At 36.1% G+C, this 21,467-nt stretch overlaps 1 long non-coding RNA gene across 7 annotated transcripts in view; it reads right to left on the reverse strand.

Moving 5' to 3' along the window:
• Positions 1-21,467, reverse strand: part of LOC102120992 (uncharacterized) — a 260,960-nt gene that overhangs the window by 216,125 nt on the left and 23,368 nt on the right. The gene's annotated exons all lie outside the window — the stretch shown is intronic.

Raw genomic sequence — 21,467 nt, forward strand, 5'->3', positions numbered from 1 at the left:
AGTAGATTGAAGTATGTTGGGGGGGATCAATATCTCTTGACTGCCTATTAAGTATCAATTTCTGACTATCTTCTTCAGTTGTATTTTTATAATGATAGGCAAATCATGGTAGAAAAAGGTGGAAAACCAGTTTTACCAATTTTATTAACTTTAAGCATAAATCATATTATACTTGGACAGGAAATTTAATTATGAGATCCTTGGATGCCACAATAAAACAATGTAGTTATTGATTAAAAATTAAAAAGAAGCACACAAATATATTATTTCTTCAGGGGTAAATTTTCATACCGTAAATATCTAAGAAAAATTTTTACCGATATCTTAAATAGAGATAATTTATGGATGATGTCTCTAATAGCAGCTTTCCTGGCAATACGACATGTTTTTCAGACAGGTATGGTTTTTACTGACTCTGAATTAAAACAAAATTTAGCAAAAATATTTTAATAGAAAGCTAATTTTCCTAGGCCTTTTATCATGAGTCAGAGACTAGCACTTAGAACCCCTTGGGAAATGGATGGGTATATGATTTTGTTTCTCAAAAATATTTTTTCAACCAAATGTTGGCAGTTATTGAGTGGTCTCTCAGTTTAATTCTGAGCTTTCTAATACCCGGGACACCAGAATTCTATGTTATCGGTTAAAATGAAACTCAAAAACTGAATGCTAGATTTTTCAGGTCCCAGGATTGACAGTCTGTTATGGCAATTAAATATTTTAATGTTTATTCTTTTTTCAGTTTTTGCAGAGACAGTCTCGCTATGTTGCCCTGGCTGGTCTTGAATTCCTGGCCTCAAGTGATCCTCTTCCTCCCAAAGCGCTGGGATTACAGGCATGAGCCACCATATCCAGGCTTAGCTTGCATTCTTTTCCCACAAAACAAACGGTCCCATCTCCACATGGAGGGACCATTTTTTCTCAAGGTTTTCATGTGATCAGGGACCAGTTGAGACTAAATAGTAGAACACATATTTTTTAATTGGGAATAGTCACACAGTGATAATCTCCAGGTATGAATAATGGCCAACATTTATTGCACAAACATGTCCGGAGCCATGCTAAGTGCTTTACATGTATTGTCTCATTTGATCCTCATATCCATCAGTGAAGATAGAATACATTTCTCTTTATTTCACAGATTGGAAAGTAAGACAAGTGCTTGAATCACATAGTTAGCAGGGGTTGGCGCTGAGATGGAACCCAGGTTGTCTGTCGACAGCACTGAAGGCCTGACAATTCTGCTATCCCGCCTCTTATAACCATTTATCTCCAATCTCCTGCCACCACCTTAGTTCAAGTCCTCATCACCTCTTGCCAGAGTTCTGAGCCAGAGACACCCTTCATAGGTGTACTGCCAAAATTTGAAATGTAAATCAGTTTCACAAACATTATATTTAGTTAGAAGATATCATTTTTTTTTTTTATTTTTGGGTCCACAGAATGTTCTTTCAAATTTATCAGAGTTTCACATTTAAAAATGTCATGGTTTTTATGTTTTTGTTTAACTATAAGGAAAAGGCCAGAAAGAAGAAAATTAACATTTATTGAGCCCTTAATATGTGCCAGGCAATAGTGCTTTGATTATGAATCCTCAAAACATCCCTGCTAAGGAAGATTGAGACTGATATCTATTGATTGTCTCTTCTGGGACTCAGGCTTTGTGCTTATGCTAATTTATTCAGGGAAGCAGTATGGCATATCAACCAAGAACCCGTTAGAGTTTAGGCTGTGAGGTCAGTGAAAGATGGCATTGGTTACTGTTCCCAGCTTTCTGAGATTGAGGAAATAAAACAGTAGAGATCCTCAGGTTTCAGCCCCACTGATTTTAAAATTTATTGGTTGTTTCTGAATATTCAGTATAATGAGTCCAAGCAATGACCGAAGTAGTGAGAAAATGCATTTTAATTGAAGAGTCAAAAGTGGATACTTTTCCCCCTTACTTTGCCCATGTTTTGTCAAAATTGGGTTTGCTTGTCTTTGGAGTTCTGCTGTCCTTCCTCCTTTTCTTTCACATTCTCTATAGCACTTACGTATCGGTAAGCATAGTGTGGTGCCTGATGAGGATCGGAGGTTTGCTTCAGGAAGTTCTTAAATAATCTTTGGGTTTCAGAATTCACAGAACAATCCAGAGTCAATAATTCTATGTTCCAACCAGATCTCATTATTACAACAGTGACTTTGTTGTCCATAAATAGCTGCTTATCTATTCTTGCCATGAGCTCTTCCTCTGAAATTGCCAATTTGAGGCAACAAGGTTAAGGATGGGTGAAGGGTATACAGTAAACACAAATGTCTCATGCAGGCATTTCAGATAATGTCAGTCATTAATTTAAATATTATTAATTTAGGATTCATTTTGGTACTAGCTCTGGAAAGTGACTATCAGTTTATCCCAGGATTAAATTTTAAGCATGTTGTTTTGTTTTCACTGGTTTCTACTGAGTAAGACATGTGCAACTGGGGAAGAAATGAATCCCCTATGGCTTGTTCAAGTGTATTTTTCTCTTGGTGGCACTCATCTCCAATATCATTTTAAAAAATATTAGGAGAAAGTTCTAAGCAGAAAGTATCCAACTATGGAAACTTCGACCTTTTGCTGAATTACAGGATGACATTCCATGTCATTTCACTGTCCTACATTTTCATGGAGCTTCTTAAAAGTGGTCTCTCTGACTCACGCAGAATCTAAAATTGATCTCACAGAAGTAGAGAGTAGAATGGTGGTTAACAGGGGCTGAGAGGAGAGGAGGCTGGGAAGGTGTTGGTCAAAGGATACGTATTTACAGTTAGGAGGAATACGTTCAAGAGATGTATTGTATAGCATGATGACTTTAGTTAATGACAATATATTGTATTCTTGAAAAATGCTAAGAGGGTAGGATGTTAAGTGTTCTCACCAGAAAAAAAATGATAGCTATGTGAGTTCATGCATTTGTTAATTAGCTCAATTTAACGATTTCACAAATAATGTCTACTTCAAAACATCATGTTATACATAATAAATACATATAGTTTCATATGTCAATTAAAAAATAAATAACTTTTTTAAAAGTTCTGTCTCTCTCTCCACACTCATACACGGGGAGTGTATTTTTCTTTTGGTGCTGTGACATTTTTTCCACTACATAGGATGCTCGTGGCTCCACATAAGGCTACTGCCAGGCAATACAGAATGAGGGCCAGGAATTGGTTGAAAGTGAGGGGCCAAGGGGTGATGGATGTCAAACTAATTATTGATCAATTTACTGTGTCTATTTAGTAAGTCAGTCAGTCTCCAGATACTTTTGTAGTCTTTAAGGAAGACAAATGTTCACAGTTTAAATATCCCTAAATATATAACAGATGAACAAGCATGCTTTGGTGTGTAAATGCTGCATAGATTCAGAACCATCAAAAAGCCCCTCAAAAATGCTTTTCCATCTGCTGCTTCTAACTACATATCGCACATCCTGGCAGCGCACTTCACAGTGGTGTGAAAGATAGGTTCAAAGCCAACCTGGCAAAATCTATTTATCTTTTTTTTTTCCTCCCCAAAATGTGTTTCTTTGTGCAGCTAAACTAGCAAACATATATAGGAACAAGGTGCCAGGGCTAAGAGGAGGCACTTGTCAGGCCTTAATCATTCAGGAGAAAACCTGCTTTGTATTATGCTCTGAAATACTGACATCAAATTGCATCTTCTTAGAAAGTATGAGTTGGAGAAGCCTTGGATTCTGTGTTCTCAGTAAAACTTACCTTTGAGTGATGCCTCAGTGTCCAGGAGAGCCTTGTAAGTTACCCAAACAACCCTATAGATGGAGTGGCCAGAAGAGCCTCCTGCAGAAAGTACGTGATAGCTTTCCTCTCTAGTTTTCAAGGAAGTAATTATGTGCAAATCAGAAAGTGGATTCATGAGAGGAATGCTCTGTTTTTGTGCAATACAGCTCTCAAGTATAATCTTTCTCAGAAGTGGGGACTTTTATAAGTAGAGTGACAGTTCATGTTAACGTAGTGGTGGAAGTTACTGGCCTACTAATAAAGCCTTCTTATTTGAGATGGTACAAGTTAATTTGTTTAGATGGTAAATATTCTTTTTTTATGGGTTAAAAGGTGTCCAGAAAGGTAATATTTACAACTACCTTTCAAATTATGATATATTGTCAGGTATGTTAACACATCATATAGATGACCTATTTCTCTTTCTTTCGTTATACATTTTACTGATGCTCTACTCTAGTAGAGTATAGGAGTATTAATAGAGGGTATTAGAATCTAATCCTAGTCATAGTTTTCATAAAGGGATGAGTGTGCATACAGATGTTCTAATACTTATTACAAAGGTGGTTTTCAAATTTAATTTTAGCCATAGTATCACATATTTAAACAATAGTTGTTTGCAAATATTAATATATAAACAAATTGTGGGGGTTGAGGGGAGCTGCCATAAGAAAAGTGAGGGATGGCAAAATCCTAGTGACAGTGTCCCTAGTCACTATGCTCCCAGCTGCGGAAGCTTCTCTCAGAATGTCAGGAAGAATGATTGGAAAAGGGTTGCAAGCTAAAATACTTATAGGAGCCAGCTAAGTAAGTGAGGGAAGGCCACCAGGTATTTTACATGGAATATATGGACATGATTTTCATTTTCATAAAGAAATATCCATGCTCATAGAATATATATATATATACACACACACACTATCTACAGACTATATAGAATATCAGGTCTCATAGAAAACACAGGCCTCTAACTGTATTTTTCATTTGATAACTTTTTGTGGTGACATGGCAACAGAGACAACAGTGTAAATGTGACTTTTAAAGGCAACCTACAGCCTCAGTTTAGGAGAGGCATCAGTAAATGTTGGGAATTGTGGCAAATTGAGCATAAACCCCATCTAATGGGGGCAGCTACTTTTTGGCTCCAGCCAAGTGTCGACCTGTGAGAATGTGAGCACAGTGCTTGTTGCTAGAGCCATCTGAAAGTCTAAAAAGAGTTTTCAACCTAGGCTTTTTTTTTCTATGAAACTTTCTGATTTTTAAAAATTGGTTCAATATTTTTAAATATTTTGCTAGCTCAATCAAATTATTTGTCAAATTTTGCCCAATCTCTAGGCTACTAGTTTATGAACATGCTTTGAAAGAATTTATATTTGCCAGCACATAAGAAAGACACCTAGAGCACCCTATATTTAATTTATTTGAGTTGAAGTTTTTACTGTAAGCTATAGATAATTCCAGATAATAGTTTTGAATTATAAACCATGTAATGTAAACCATATATATATATAAAAAACCAAGGTTGGCTAATTTAGAAAGATGAGCTCAATATCTGGGCCTATCATTTAGGCCTGAAGCAGCAGTTCAGACAGCTTAAGCCACTCTCAAAGATTCACTGTGAGAAATAAAAAGCATCATTAGAGACCATTATGAACAACAACAGGCCAACAAATGGGAAAACCTACAGAGAATGGATAAATTCCTAGACAAATACAACCTACTAAGATTGAAGTAAAACGAAACAGACAACCTCAAAGGACCAATAATAAGTAAAAACGTTAAATCACTAATAAAAAGTCTCCCAACAAAGAAAAGCTCAGCACTGGGTGGCTTTACTGTTAAATTCTACCAAAGCTTTAAAGTAGAACTAACACTGATTCTCAAACTATTCCAAAAAAATTGAAGAAGAGGGAATTCTTCCTAATTTATTCTGAGGTCAGCATTACCTTGATATTAAAATCAGAGAAGCACACAATGAAAGAAAACTATAGGCCAATATCCCTGAGGAACATAGATGCAAAAATCCTCAACAACATACTAACAAAGCAAATCCAGCAGCACATGAAAAAGATAAATACATCATGATCAAGTGGATTTATTCCAGGAATGCAAGGATAGTTCAACACATGCAAATCAATGAATGTAATACATCACATGGACAGAATAAATGACAAAATAGACCATCTCAAACACAAAGCGTTTATAAAATTCAACATCCCTTCATAAAACTCTCAAGATATTAGATATAGAAGAAACACCTCAACACAATAAAGGCAATATATGACAGCTAACATCATAGAAAGAATTTCCTGTAAGTACTGGAAGAAGACAGAATGCCCACTTTCACCACTTTTACTCAACATAGTACTAGAAGTCCTACTTAGAGCAATTAGGCAAGAGAAGGAAATAAAGGACAATCAAGTTGGAAAGGAGAAACTCAAATTAGCTCTCTTTGAAGATGACATGATCTTGTATATTGAAAAATCTAGACTACCTAAAAACTCTTAGAATTTATAAACAAATTTAGTAAAGTTGCAGGATATAAAATCAACATACAAAAAAATCAGTAATGAGTCTATACATTAATAAATAGGCTGGAAAAAGATCAACAAAGCAATCCCATTTACAATGACTACAGAATACTTAGAAATAAATTTAACCAAGGAGTTGTAACATCTCTACAGTGAAAACTATAAAACAGTGATAAAATAAATTGAAGAGGACACAACAGAATGGAAAGTATTCCATGCTCATGAATTGGAAGAATTAGTTATGCTAAAAGTGACATATTACCTGAAGCAATCTACAGATTCAATGCATCCTTATCAAAATGCCAGACACTCTTGACAGAAATAGAAAAAACCCTAAAATTTGTACGGAAACACAGAAGTATCTCAGTAGCCAAAGCAATACTGAACAAAAAGACCAACTAGAGGCATCACACTACCTGACTTCAAAATATACTGTAAAGCTATAGTAACAAAAACAGCATGGTATCTGTATAAAAACAGACATATATACCAATGGAATAGAATAGAGAACCCAGAAATAAATCCACATAAAGACATACCTCATTTTGTTGTGCTTTGCTTTACTGCATTTTGCAGATATTGCATTTTTTTAAAAATAGAATATTTGTGATAACTCTGTATTAAGCAAGTCTATTGATGCCATTTTTTCAAAGGCATGTCCTCACTTTGTATTTCTGTTACACTTCGGTACTTCTGTCACGATTTCAAACTTTTTCATTATTATATCTGTTATGGTGATCTGTGATCATTGATGTTACTATTGTAATTGTTTCAGAGTGCCAAAAACTGCACTCATATAAAATGGTGAGCTTAATTGATAAATGTGTGTGTTTTGACTATTCCACGAACCAGGCGTTTCCCTGTCTCTCTCACTCTTCTTGGGCCTCCCTATTCCCTGAGACACAAGAATACTGAAATGTAGTCAATTAATAACCCTGTAATTGCCTCTAAGTGTTCATGTGAAAGAGAGAATCACACATGTATCACTTTATTTATTTATTTATTTATTATTTTTTGATTCTTATTTTAGATGCAAGAGTACATGTGCAGGTTTGTTATATAGATAAATTGTGTGTCACAGGAGTTTGGTGTGCACATTATTTTGTCATCCAGGTGATAAGCATAGTACTCCATAGGTAGTTTTTTGATCCTCACCCATCTCCCCCTCTTAATCCTCAAGTAGGCCCCAGTATCTATTGTTTCCTTCTTTGCATCCCACTTAAAAGTGAGACATGTGGTATTATATTGGCTCCCACTTATAGGTGAGAATATACAATATTTCATTCTCCATTCCTGCATTAGTTCATCTAGCATAATAGCCTCCAGCTCCATCCATGTTGCTGTAAAGAATATAATCTCCTCTTTATGGCTGCATAGTATTCCATGGTGTATATGTACCACGTTTTCTCTATCCAGTCTACTGTTGATTAGCATTTAGGTTGATTCCATGCGTTCGCTATTGTGAATAGTGCTACCATGAATATATGCATGGATATGCCTTTATGGTAGAATGATTTATATTCCTTTGGGTATAATCCCAATAATGGGATTACTGGGTTGAATTGTAGTTCTATTTTAAGTTTAGAAATCACCAAACTTCCTTCCACAGTGGCTGAACTTGTTTACATTCCCACCAGCAGCTTACAAGCATTCCCTTTTTTTCTACAGCCTCACCAGCATCTGTTATTTTTTGACTTTTTAATAATAGCCATTCTGACTGGTGAGAAACAGTATCTTACTGTGGTTTTTGACTTGCATTTCTCTAATGATTAGTAATGTTGAGCATTTTTTATATGCTTGTTGGCTACTTGTATGTCTTCTGAAAAGTGTCTGTGTCCTTTGCCCACTTTCTAATGGGGTTGCTTGTTTTTTGCTTGATATTTTGCTTAAGTTTCTTATAGATTCTGGATATTAGACCTTTGTTGGGTGGATAGTTTGCAAATATTTCTCCTATTCTGTAGAAATAAACTCTCTTGATCATTTATTTTGCTGTGTAGTAGCTCTTCAGTTTAATTAGGTCCCATTTGTCAGTTTTTGTTTTTGGTGCAATTGCTTTTGCTGTCTTCATCATGAAATCTTTGCCAAAGTCTATGTCCAGAATGGTATTTCCTAGGTTTTCTTCTAGGGTTTTATAGTTTTAGGTTTTACATTTAAGTCTTTAATCCATCTTGAGTTAATTTTTGTATATGGTGAAAGGAAGAGGTACAGTTTTAATCTTGTGCATGTGGCTAGCCAGTTATCTTGACACCATTTACTGAATAGGAGATCGTGTCCCCATTTTTTGTTTTGGTTGAATTTGCCAAGATCAGATAGCTGTAGGTGTGTGGCTTTATTTCTGGGCTCCCTATTGTGTTCCATTGTCCTGGGTATCTGTTTTTGTATCAGTACCATGCTGTTTTGGTTATTGTAGGCTTGTGGTATAGTTTGAAGTAGGGTAATGTGATGCCTCCAGCTTTGTTCTTTTTGCTTAGAATTGCTTTGGCAATTTGGGCTCTTTTTTGGTTCCAAATGAATTTTAGGATAGTTTCTTCTAATTCTGTGCATAATGTCATTGGTAGTTTGACAGGAATAGCATTGAATCTGTAAATTGCTTTGGGTAATGTGGTCATTTTAACAATATTGATTCTTGATATCCATATGCATGGAATGTTTTTCCGTATGTTTGTGTCATCCTTAAGTTCTTTCAGCAGTGTTCTGTAATTCTCATTGTAGAGATCTTCATCTCTCTGGTTAGCATTATTTCTGGGTATTTTATTCTTTTTGTGTCTATTGTGAATGGGATTGTGTTTTTGATTTGGCTCTCCACTTAGACATTGCTGGTGTATAGAAATGCTACTGATTTTCATACATTGATTTTGTATCCTGAAATTTTGCTGAAACTAGTTGTTAGTCACATCTAGGAGCTTTTGGACAGATACTATGAAGTTTTCTAGGTGTAAAATTATATTTTCTGCAAACAGATAATTTGATTTATTCTCTTTCTATTTGGGTGCCTTTTATTTCTTTCTACTGACTGATTGCTCTGGCTAGGACTTTTAGTACTATGTTGAATAGGAGTGGTGTGAGTAGACATCCTTGTCTTGTTCCGGTTCTCAAGTAAAATGCTTCCAGTTTTTGCCTGTTCAGTATGAAGTTGGCTGTGGGTTTGTCATAGACGGTTCTTATTATTTTGAGGTATGTTCTGTCAATGCCTAGTTTGTTGAAGGTTTTTAACATGAAGGGATGTTGAATTTTGTTGAAAGCATTTCTGTATCTATTAAGATGATCACATAATTTTTCTTTGTAGTTCTATTTGTGTTGATTTATGTACATTAAACCAACCTCACATCCTAGGGATAAAGCCTGCTTGATCATGGTGGATTAGCTTTTTGATGTGTTGCTGGATTTGGTTTGCTAGTAGTTTATTGAGGATTTTTGCATCTACGTTCATGAAGGATATTGGTCTGAAGTTTTGTTGTTGTTGTTGTTGTTGTTGTTGTGTCTCTGCCAGGTTTTGGTATCAGGATGTGATGATTAAAATTAGGTGTAAACTTGATTGAATTGACGGACACCTAGATGGATGATAAAGGATGTTTCTGGGTGTGTTTGTGAGGGTGTTGCCAGAGGAGACTGATATTTGAGTCAGTGGAGTGGGAGAGGAAGATTCACTCTCAATGTAGGTGGGCACTACCCAATCGCTGCCAGCGCAGTGAGAATAAAGCAGGCTGAAGAAGATGGGAGAAGGTGGGATACATTTGCTTGCTGAGTCTTCTGACTCTCTTTTCTTTCTTCTCAAGTGGGATACTTGTTTCTGCTCCTCTTGCCCTTGGATATCAGACTTTGGTCTCTGGGACTTACCTGAGCAGATTCCCGGGAGCTCTGTGGCTTTGATAGCAGACTGAAGGCTGCCTATCAGCTTCCCTGGTTTTGAGACTTTCAGACTTGAACTGATTCACTGGCAGCTTGAACCCTGTACCTGGAAAAGCCACAAGCACTCAATAACCTGTGATTGCAGCCTCAGGGACTGACCCCTGCAAAGCCACAAGGGCAGAGCTGCCCAAGGCCATGGGAGCCCATCCCCTCCCTGCACTAGTGTGCCTTGGCTGTGGGATGTGGAATCAAAAGAGATTATTTTGGAGCCTTAAGGCATAATGACTGTCCTGCTGGGTTTCAAACTTGCCTGGGGCCTGTATCCCCTTTCTTTTGGTTGATCCCTCCCTTTTGGAATGAGAATGTTTACCCAATGCTTGTGCTCTCATTGTATCTTGGAAGTAAATAACTTGTTTTGATCTTACAGGCTGATAGGTGGAAGATGAGTCTCAGATGAGACTTTGGACTTGAACTTAGGACTTTTGAGTGAATGCTGGAATGAGTTAACTTTGAGGGACCGTTGGAAAGGCATGATTGTATTTTGAAGTGTGAGAAAGAGGTGAGATTTGTGAGGGGCCGGGGTTGGAATCATAGTTTGAATATTTGTCCCCACCCAAATCTCACATTGAATTGTAATCCTCAGTATCAAAGCCAGGACCTAGTGGGAGGTGATTGCATCATGGAGGTGGTTTCTCATGAATGGTTTAGTACCATCTCTTTGGTATTATCCTCACCATTGTGAGTGAGTGTTCAAGGAATGTGTCTGTTTAAAAGTGTGTGGCATGCCTGTTCGTGCTCCCATTATTGCCATGTGTCTGCTCCCTCTTTGCCTTCTGCCATGATTGAAAGCTTCCGGAGGCCTCCCCAGAAGCAGATGCTGCCAGGCTTTCTGTACAGTTTGCAGAACCATGAGCCAATTCAACCTCTTTTTATAAATTACCTGCTCTCAGGTATTTCTTAATAGCAATGCAAGAATGGCTTAATACACAGAATAATGCCAGTCTCACAGAATCAGTTAGGGAGGAATCCCTCCTCCTTAATTTTTTCAAATAGTTTCAGTAAGAATGGTACCAGCTCTTTTTATATGTCTGGTAGAATTCAGCTGTGAATCTTTCTGGTCCAGGGCTTTTCCTGGTGTGTAGGCTTTTATTGTTGATTCAATTTCAGAATATTTTATTGGTCTGTTCAAGGTTTCAATTTCTTCCTGGTTCAATCTTGGGAGATTGTATGTTTCCAGGAATTTATCCATTTCTTGTAGGTTTTCTAGTTTGTGTGCATAGAGGTGTTTGTAATCTCTCACTTCAAGTCAAAAGCTAGAAACAATTAAGCTTAGTGAGGAAGGCTTGTTGAAAGCTGAGATAGGCCAAAAACTAGGCCGTTTGTGCCAAACAGTTAAGCAAGTTGTGAATGCAAAAGAAAAGTTCTTGAAACAAATTAAAAATGCTACTCTAGTGAACACACGAATGATAAGAAAGCCAAACAATCTTATTGCTGATATGGAGAAAGTTTTAGCAGTCTGGATAGAAGATCAAACCAGCCACAACATTCCCTTGAGCCAAAGCCTAATCCAGAGCAAGGTCCTAACTGTCTTCAATTCTGTGAAGGCTGAGGGAGATAAGGAAGATGCAGAATAAATGATTAAAGCTAGTAGAGGTTGGTGCATGATGTTTAAGGAAAGAAACCATATTCATGACATAAAAGTGTAAGATGAAGTAGCAAGTACTGCCATAGAAGCCACAGCAAGTTATGCAAATCTAGCTAAGATAACTGATGAGGGGGGTGCTACACTAATTGAGGGATTTTCAAGGTGGATGAAGCAGCCTTCTATTGGAAACAAGATGCCATCGAGGACTTTCATAGCTAACGGAAAAGTCAATGTCTGGCTTCAATGCTTCAAAAGATAGGCTGACTGTCTTGTTAGGGGCTAATGTAGTTGGTGACTTTAAGTGGAGGTCAATGCTCATTTACTATTTCTCAAATCATAGTGTCCTTAAGAATTATGCTAAATCTACTCTGTCTGTGCTGTATGAAAGAAAATAACCTGTATAACAACACATCATTTATAGCATGGTTTACTGAATATTTTAAGCCCACTTTTGAAAACTACTGCTCAGAAAAAAAGATTCCTTTTAAAATACCACTGCTTAGCAACAATGTAACTTGTCACTCAAGAGCTCTGATGAAGATGTACATGGAGATTAATGTTGTTTTTGTGCCTACTAAACACAATATCCATTCTGTATCCAATGGATCCAGAAATAATTTCACCTTTTGAATCTTATTAAGTAAAACATCTTGTAAGACTACAGCTGCCATAGATGGTGATTCCTCTGACGGATCTGAATGAAGTAAATTGAAAACCCCTGGAAAGGAGTCACCGTTCTAGATGCCCTTCAACACATTCATGGTTCATGGGAGGAGGTCAAAATATCAACATTAACAGGAATCTGGAAAAAGTTGATTCCAATCCTAATGGGTGACTTTGAGTGGTTCAAGACTTCAGTGGAGGAAGTAACTAGATGTAATGGGAATCATGAGAGAGCCAGAATTAGAAAAATGTGTTCAATCTCATGATAAAATTTGAATGTATGAAGAGTTGCTTCTTATGAATAGGCAAATAAAGTGGTTTCTTGAGATGAAATCTACTCCTGGTAAAGCTGCTGTGAACATTGTTGAAATGACAATAAAGAATTTAGAATATTTTATAAATTTAGTTGATAAAGCAATGGCAGAGTTTGAAGGACTGACTCCAATGTTGAAAGATGTTCTACTGTGGGTAAAATGACATAAAACAGCATCACATACTACAGAGAAATCTTTCATGAAAGGAAGAGTCTATCAACATGGCAAATGTCATTGTCGTCTCATTCTGAGAAATTGCCACAGCCACCCCAGCCTTCAGCAACCACCACCCTGCTCATTCAGCAGCCATCAATATCAAGGCAAGACCCTCCACCAGCAAAAAGATTATAAAACTTGCTGACGGTTCAGATGACTGCTAACATTTTTTAGCAATAAAGTATTTTTATTTGTATTTATTTATTTATTTATTTTTATTGAGACAGAGTCTTGCTCTGAAGTGTAGTGGCATAATCTTGGCTCACTGCAACCTCTGACTCCCAGGTTCAAGCAATTCTCATGCCTCAGCCTCCTGAGTAGCTGGGATTACAGGCACCTACCACCATGCTCAACTTATTTTCTGTATTTTTAGTAGAGTCAGGGTTTCACCATATTGGCCAGGCTGGTCTTGAACTCCTGGCCTCAAGTGATCCAACCACCTGGGGCTCCTGAAGTACTGGGATTACAGGCATGAGCCAGCACACTTGACCAATAAGGTATTTTTAAATTAAGGTATACACATTATTTTTTAGACATATTGCTATTTTACACTTATTAGACTATAGTATTGTATAAACCTAACTTTTATGTGCACTGGGAGACCAAAATTTTTGTGTGACTCATTTTATTGCTATATTTGCTGTATTTCAATAGTCTGGAACTGAACCCACATTTCTGAGGTTTGTTCTTATTTACAGCAAACTGATTTTTGACAAAGGCACCAAAAACATACATTGGGGAATGGGCACCCTCTTCAGTAAAATATGCAGGAAAAACTGAATATCCACATGCAGAAGAATGAAACTAGACCCCTACCCTCCACCGTATCCAAAAATCAACTCAACAATGGATTAAAGACTTAAATGTAAGATCCAAAACTATAAAACTACTAGAAGAAAACATAGGAAAAAGCCTTCAAGGGCTTGGTCTAGGCAAAGATTTTATGAGTAAGACTTCAAAATCAGGCAACACAAACAAAAGTAGACAAATGAGATTATAAAACTAAAAAGCTTCTGCACAGCAAAGTAAACAATCAACAGAGTGAAGACACTACCTGTAGAATGGGAGAGAATATTTGCAAGCTATACATGCAATGAGGGACTAAGATCCAAAATATGCAACTAACTCAACTCAACAGCAAAAATAATGTATAATCCCATTAAACATGGGCAAAATATCTCAATAGACATTTCCCCAAAAAGACATAGAAATGGCCAAGTATATGAACAAATGCTCAGCATCACTAGTTATCAGAGAAATGCAAATCAAAGCCACAATGATATATGATCCCACCTCTCTTAGAATGGCTATTATCAAAAAGACAAAAAATAACAAATGCTAGCGAGAAAGTGGAGAAAAGGAACTCATATACTGTTGTTGGCAATGTAAATTAGTACAGCCATTACAGAAAACAATATGGAGGTTTTTCACTAAAAATAGAATGATCATGTGATTAGCTAATCATTACTGATTATCTAAAGGAAAAGAAGTCAGTATATTGAAGAGATATCTGCACACCCATGTTTATTGTAGCACTATTCATGTTAGCCAAGATATGAACTGAAACTAAATGTTTATTAACAGATGAATGACTAAAGAAAATATGGTATATATTCACAATGGAATACTATTCAGCCATAAAAAAGATAAAATCCTGTCATTTGTGGCAATGTGAATGAGCCTAGAGAAGCAGTCCCCAACCTTTTTGGCACCAGGGAATGGTTTTGTGGAAGACAATTTTTTCCACTGGGGTTTGGGAGTGGGTGGGGGATGGTTTTGAGATGAAACTCTCCCACCTCAGATCATCAGGTATTAGATTCTCATAAGGAGTGCACAATCTAGATCTCTTGCATGCACAGATCACAATAGGGTGCACACTCCTATGAGAATCTGAGGCCACTGCTGGTCTGACAGGAGGTGGAGCTCAGGAGGTAAAGCTCCTTTGCCTGCTGCTCACTTCCTGCTGTGCAGCCTGGTTCCTAACAGGTCAGGGAGGCTACCAGTCCAAGGCACAGGGGTGACCCAGGGGTTGGGGACCCCTGTGCCTAGAGAACCTTATGTTAAATGAAATAAGTCTGGCACAGAATGGTAAATACTGCATGTTCTCACTCATATGTCAGAGCTAAAAATGTCAAGGTCAAAGAAGTAGAGAGTAGAATTTTGGTTATTACAGGCTGTGAAGTGTAGTGGGGAGGAAAGAATAGGAAGAGATTTGCTAATGGATTTAAAAAAATTATAGGGGAGAACAGGATTAACTTCTGGTGTTCAATAACACTAATGGGTGAATATAGTTAATAATAATTTATTGCATATTTTCAAAAGGTTGAAGGGAGGATTTTGAATGTTCCTAACACAAAGAAATGATAAATGTTTGAGGTGACAGATACACTAATTACTCTAATTTGATCATTACACATTGTATACACGTAACAAAATATCATTCTGTACCCCATAAGTATGTACAATCATTGTGTGTCAACTAAAATAAAAGGAAAATGAAAGATTCCCTGTGACAATAGGAAATTTAATATCTTTTTGATTTTGGAAAGAACACTGATTTGGTTAAACATGAGCCTGAATCTTAGACCTTCTATGTGAACTTGAGCAAATTATTTAAGATTTCTTTGCTTTATTCTACTAAACTGTAACCATAATGATACTAATATCCTTCTAATGACTGAATAAAGATTAAAGTAGGTAACAAGTGTTAATGCTTGACATTTAATAAACACCCAGTAAAGCGTAGATACATAATTATTACAGATTATATCTTTATATGTATTGCTTTCTCAAACTAACATGTTTGCACTGTCTTGTAAGGATGAATAAATTACATGATCTATATATGTTGAAATACAATGCCTACTAAACACTCAATTAATTTTGGTTATTATTATTATGATGTGTTATGAGAGTTACATGTTACCCAGTGGTGTGCAATAAATAGTTCCATACAAAGGCTGACATTATAGCTCTGGTCAGTGGAGTCACAGTTCGGATGAACTTTTACAATGCTCAGTGTCCATATTCTTAAGGTTTGGAGAGCTAGCCATCATGCAATTTTTCTAAAATCAGAGCTGATCTGATTATTTGCTTGTTTTTGTATTTTCTTCAGTATAGTTTTCAGGGTATCTTGCTCAGCAAGGATGGATTTGCTAAAAGATTTTAGGCGACTCCTATTTCACAGGAATATTCCCTGTATTAAGAGCTATTTTAGAAACATTCAAAATACTCCACAAACAATGGAAAACAATCCTTTTAGAAGTTTCCACCACAGAATGACCAGATCTGTTATTTTGTCGCTCATTTTACAACCACTACAAGACGTACTGAAAAGGTTCTTTTCCATTCTGTCTAGACACCTTTTCCTAGACAACATCCTGAAACATAAGAATAAGCACAAAAATGAACATATTACATCAAACGTACCACTGAGAAGAATGATAAGTTTAACAGTTTCCCACGTGGGAGGCATATTGACGGTAATTATCTCTCCTCCCACTTCACTCAGCCTTATGAACTCCTCTGTCGTGGCTGGGAGGGTCTGGTCATGCCTCACCACATACTTGAAGCATGCTTTAATTGGCTGGAGGAATAGTGCAGCTTGCAGGCAGAGGGAGTTAAAGGAAATTGGTGTTTTCTTGGGTGGGTAGGCTCTATGCTGCTCATTACTAGTACTCATGGGAAATTTATTCTCACAACGTCCAAGTGAGTTATCAACGTGTTTCAAATAATGTTATCAATTAGCAAGATGTTTTCAACAGTATGAAGCTTTTTCAAGGACATGTAACTACCTGTGGGAAGTTATTTATTCCTCATGACAGGTTTTTTTCTTCTTCTTCTTCTTCTTTTTTTTTTTTTCTGGATTCAGATTACAATTTTAAGTTAGCAGAACACTAGCTCACACTGAAACAGTCTCCTCTGTGAATTCTTTCTTTGGCTGACAGACATGAGATGTTAGCTGTCTAAGAAGACCTTCACACCAACACCTTCTTACAAGATATTGTAAAGATAACAATCCTTGAGTGGAACCTGAAATCTTTCTAAACGCTGCGTGTAGGAAAACAAGAGGCAGTTCACACAACCACTTAACACCTCTTCTTAAAAGCAAATCCTTGAAGGAGTGGTGTTCAAATATTTAAGTAGATTAGATACTTATACACGCCACATCCAAAATGCTCAGTATTCCTAATATATTTCATATTCTCCCAAGTTTTAATGATTGATGAACAATCACACTATTTTCCTATTAATTTCTAGGAATATGTACACAGTAGCCTTAGGAGAAAGAACACAACTATTACTTTAAATTTTTAATCGGTTTGTTTTAATGTCCCTGAGAGAAAAATTAAAGTAACTTAAAAAATTAACTCAGACACTCTATTTATTTTTAGGAAGACATATATCCCCCACAGGCAGAATTTTACATGTTGTAATAATGTTCACAAAGAGCTTCTCTTTAAAGTAACACCATTCTAAGCCTATTTTCCTCCATTTTATTTCATATACATTTATACATCTTCATGCATATATAAGCATATATATTTATATTTAGTAGGTATAATTTATTACACATAAATCTAAATGTCTATCATATACAGTAAATTAGAACCTAGCATGATATCAGCTATATATTAGAGATTCAATGAAAATAGTGGCTGTTTATATATAATATATTAATTTAAAAAACCCAAAACTGACTATATGTGTCTTTATTTGATTAAAATAATGATTAAAATATGTAACCAGGCTGGGTGGCACAGGTGTCATTCATAACATTCACTGACATAATAAGGTAAGGTTTTCCATGCATGCTATTTTCTGCTACCTCCTCACTGCCTTTAGGAGTTGCAATACAATATTAAATTGCTTACTGCAGATACCACAACACCTCATAATTATGGCTCTATGGAAATAATTTTCTCTAAATAAACCTGGAAACGTATTTTTAGGGTTGCATTTTCTTTTTAGACTGGCAAATGCTCCAGCTTATCTCATTGCTCTATTTTACCCAGTGGAATTTTGCCAGTGGTGGATCTGATTGCACTCACTGCCTGAATCAGGTTCTTATGAAGCATTTCATCTTCGCTGAAAATGCAAAATTCATAAACTAAGTTGAAAGTTACTGATGGACAGCCTTAGTGAATTACGTTTCCCATCAGCTGTCTTAAATCCAATTCCAGCATAGGAAGAATCACATCTGCTGATTGTACACCTGGAATCTGATTCTAGAGCAGGTTCCTCAGCTTTTCCCAAAGAAATACAACACTACACTTGAAAAGATGGCATTTCCTTAGGAAATTATATTTGTTTTACTCTATATCTGATCATCTTAAAATCAGATGAAAAACATTTTACTTTCTATTTTTTTCCCTAGGCAGGTAAAATCTCTAGGTCATTTTTTTGAGTCATCAGTGTCTCTCATATACAAAACGCAATTGTTTATTTGCTTGCCAAACAAAGTAAAAATAATTAACAGTGGTCTTGCAATTAAATAGTAATTTAGCCTCAGTTTTAATGTTTCAATTAAAACTTAATAAGCATGCACGAGATGTATTTGCAGTGTATGTTGAGTAGTGATAAAAAACATTTGTTTTGCCCACTTCTGCAAACTGGTAGATAGAACATATTTGTTTACTTGTAACATGATAATTCCTCGAGGTGTGAACACTGGGGTATGGAAGAGGTGAAGAGACAAACATTATAACAGGTATTCTGCAGAAGTGTCAAGAGATGCAGAATGTTGCAACACAAACAAAAGATGGTGAATTGAAAATGATCTGTCCAGGGGTTGAACTAAAATTCTAAGAATGGCAAATAATAACATTATGTTGCTTGATTCATGCATCTTTAGAAAAATTCAAGATGGCTTCAAGACGGTATGTTACATTGTAATTTTTAAACAGATATTAATTCATTATTAATGACTAGTATATATTAGGAGAAAACAGGAAATAATGTATTTGTCCTATTACATAAAGTAAAAATAATAATTATATTACATTTCCTTAATTTAAAACATCTTTTTTTCTAACACAATAGGTATTTTTTTTTTTTTTTGAGGTGGAGTCTTGCTCTGTTGCCCAGGCTGGAATGCAATGGCATGATCTCAGCACACTGCAAACTCTGCCTTCTGGGTTCAAACTATCCTCCTGCCTCAGCCTCCCAAATGGCTGGAACTACAGGCGTCTATCATCACACCTGGCTAATTTTTGTATTTTAGTAGAGACAGGGCTTCACCAGGATGTCCAGGCTGGTCTCCAACATCCTGACCTCAAGTGATCTGCCCACCTCCGCATCCCAAAGTGCTGGGATTACAGGTGTGAGCCTCTGTAAGCCAGCCCACAGTAGGTAAAATTATCACCTGTTTAACTGAAGCCACCAATACTGACTTCTACATTGTACTATTAGAAAGCTAAATAGGCCAAGCATGGTGGCTCATGCTTGTTATTCCAGCACTTTGGGAGGCTGAGGCAGGTGAATCATGAGGTCAGGAGTTCGAGACCAGCTTGGCCAGTATGGTGAAACCCACCCGGCCAATATGGTGAAACCCCGTCTCTACTAAAAATACAAAAACTAGCCAGGTGTGGTGGCGTGCGCCTGTAGTCCAAGCTACTCAGGAGGCTGAGGCAGAAGAATCACTTGAACTCAGGAGGCAGAGGTTGCGGTGAGCCAACATCATGCCACTGCACTCCAGCCTGGGTGACAGAGCAATTCACTCCATCAAAAAAAAAAAAAGTTAAATAATAGTTGAGTATAAATACTATTTGTAAGATATCAAATTGAATGGTTTTGATTTTGAATTCCAATATTTAAAAGTGAAACATTTCATTTATTTTAAGTAAATGAATTCTCATAAACCGCACTTTTTCATTTTGAAGTGCTATTGCCAACTCAGCTTTTCTTAACCTATTTAATAAAATGGTGGAACCTTGACACATTGCCTGATGTTACTCAAACCCTCCACTCCTTTGGTCCTGTCAGGATCCTTGTCAATTTAATTTTTTTAAAGCCTACTAATTTTTGATAATAATAATAATTTTATTATTTTCCTCAAAAATTGCTCAAATTTTATTTAATTTTCCTCTCATCTTTTGATGGACATAAGACATTTAATTTTGAAAAGAACATATGCTTAAGAAAAAGGACAAAATCTTACTATGAAATAAGTATATTTCAAAGAGAAAAATGATGGCTCAGTATGTCAGTGAAGTATTTGATTTAGAAAGAAAATGCCACTATTTTCTTCTAGTAATTCAGTCTTTAGCCAACATTTTTGAAAAGTCTAATTCTTCAAATTAAAAAGAAAAATTCATACAATTGAGTTGAGCAAAGTCTTAATCTCTTCAATCTACAATGTGTATATTTTTCTTCCTAATGCCAAAACATTTCCGTGAAAAAGTGAAACTAGCAACATGTAGCCAAAGCAACCAGGCAAGTTAATGATTATTTTTCTCTCTACCAGGTTGATTTGGCACTTTGTAGACACTGCTAAGCCAGCTCATGTTAGTGCTTGAAGTAAAGTGTTTTAGAGTTTTGCTTAGTCGTTTTTCTCATTTTGATATAACTTTTGTTTTCTGGAAATCTTCAAGAAATTTGTTATCCAACACTAGTTAAACAACCTGTTGCATTTAAAAAGAAATCAAATATCATAACAAAAAAGAAGAAATCAAATGTGAAAACAGCTATAAATTTTAGAACATTTCAATCTTTCGCTGCAACGTAACATTCATTGTGATGACAATGACCATGAAAACCGAAAAAGATTTGTAAATTCTGACACAAGAAAGAATTGGCTGTACAGATTACCTTTAAGACATAACTTGATGTAAAATCAAAGATTATTTGCTGTGGTAACAAAGCTATAAAATGTTACTATTAAAATCCTTAATTTCCAATCAATTTTAAACAAAAAAAATTACCTTAAAACTATTTTTAAATAAATAGGTTGTAAACATAAATGAAACTTAAGGATACATCCACCATGCTTAAAATGGTGACAAATGTTCATTGACCTGGATATGCCACTGATTTTGACAATGAAGTTGGGGCACCTTGACAACAACCTGCAATTGAACTGATTTTCTGATCAGTGTCACAGTCAAATTGATCTGGCTCTGCTAATGATTACCAATATTTTCAGCATATTCTTCCAGATTTCCATGAATTCTTTGGCAGAAAAAGAGACAGTTTGAAGATTTTCCTTTTAAACCATTGAAATTTTGGAATTCCTATTCAACATCTTGTCAGTGCACTCGCATCTCTGACACCACCAATCTCTTTCCAGCTCAGGATATTTCTCTGAAGATCTAGCTCTTATTTCTGAGTCAGAATTACATCAGAAATCCTCATGTTTCCTTAAGTCAGCAATAATGAATATGGATTATTAGGTATTAATTAATTTCATTATAATGGTAAATATGTTTCAAGTTTTGAACTAATCTTTTAATAATAATGTGAGCTTATTTAGGTCCTAAAAATTAATCTCCT

The sequence above is a fragment of the Macaca fascicularis genome, chromosome 12, assembly GCF_037993035.2.
Source record: "Macaca fascicularis isolate 582-1 chromosome 12, T2T-MFA8v1.1".
Taxonomy (NCBI): domain Eukaryota; kingdom Metazoa; phylum Chordata; class Mammalia; order Primates; family Cercopithecidae; genus Macaca; species Macaca fascicularis.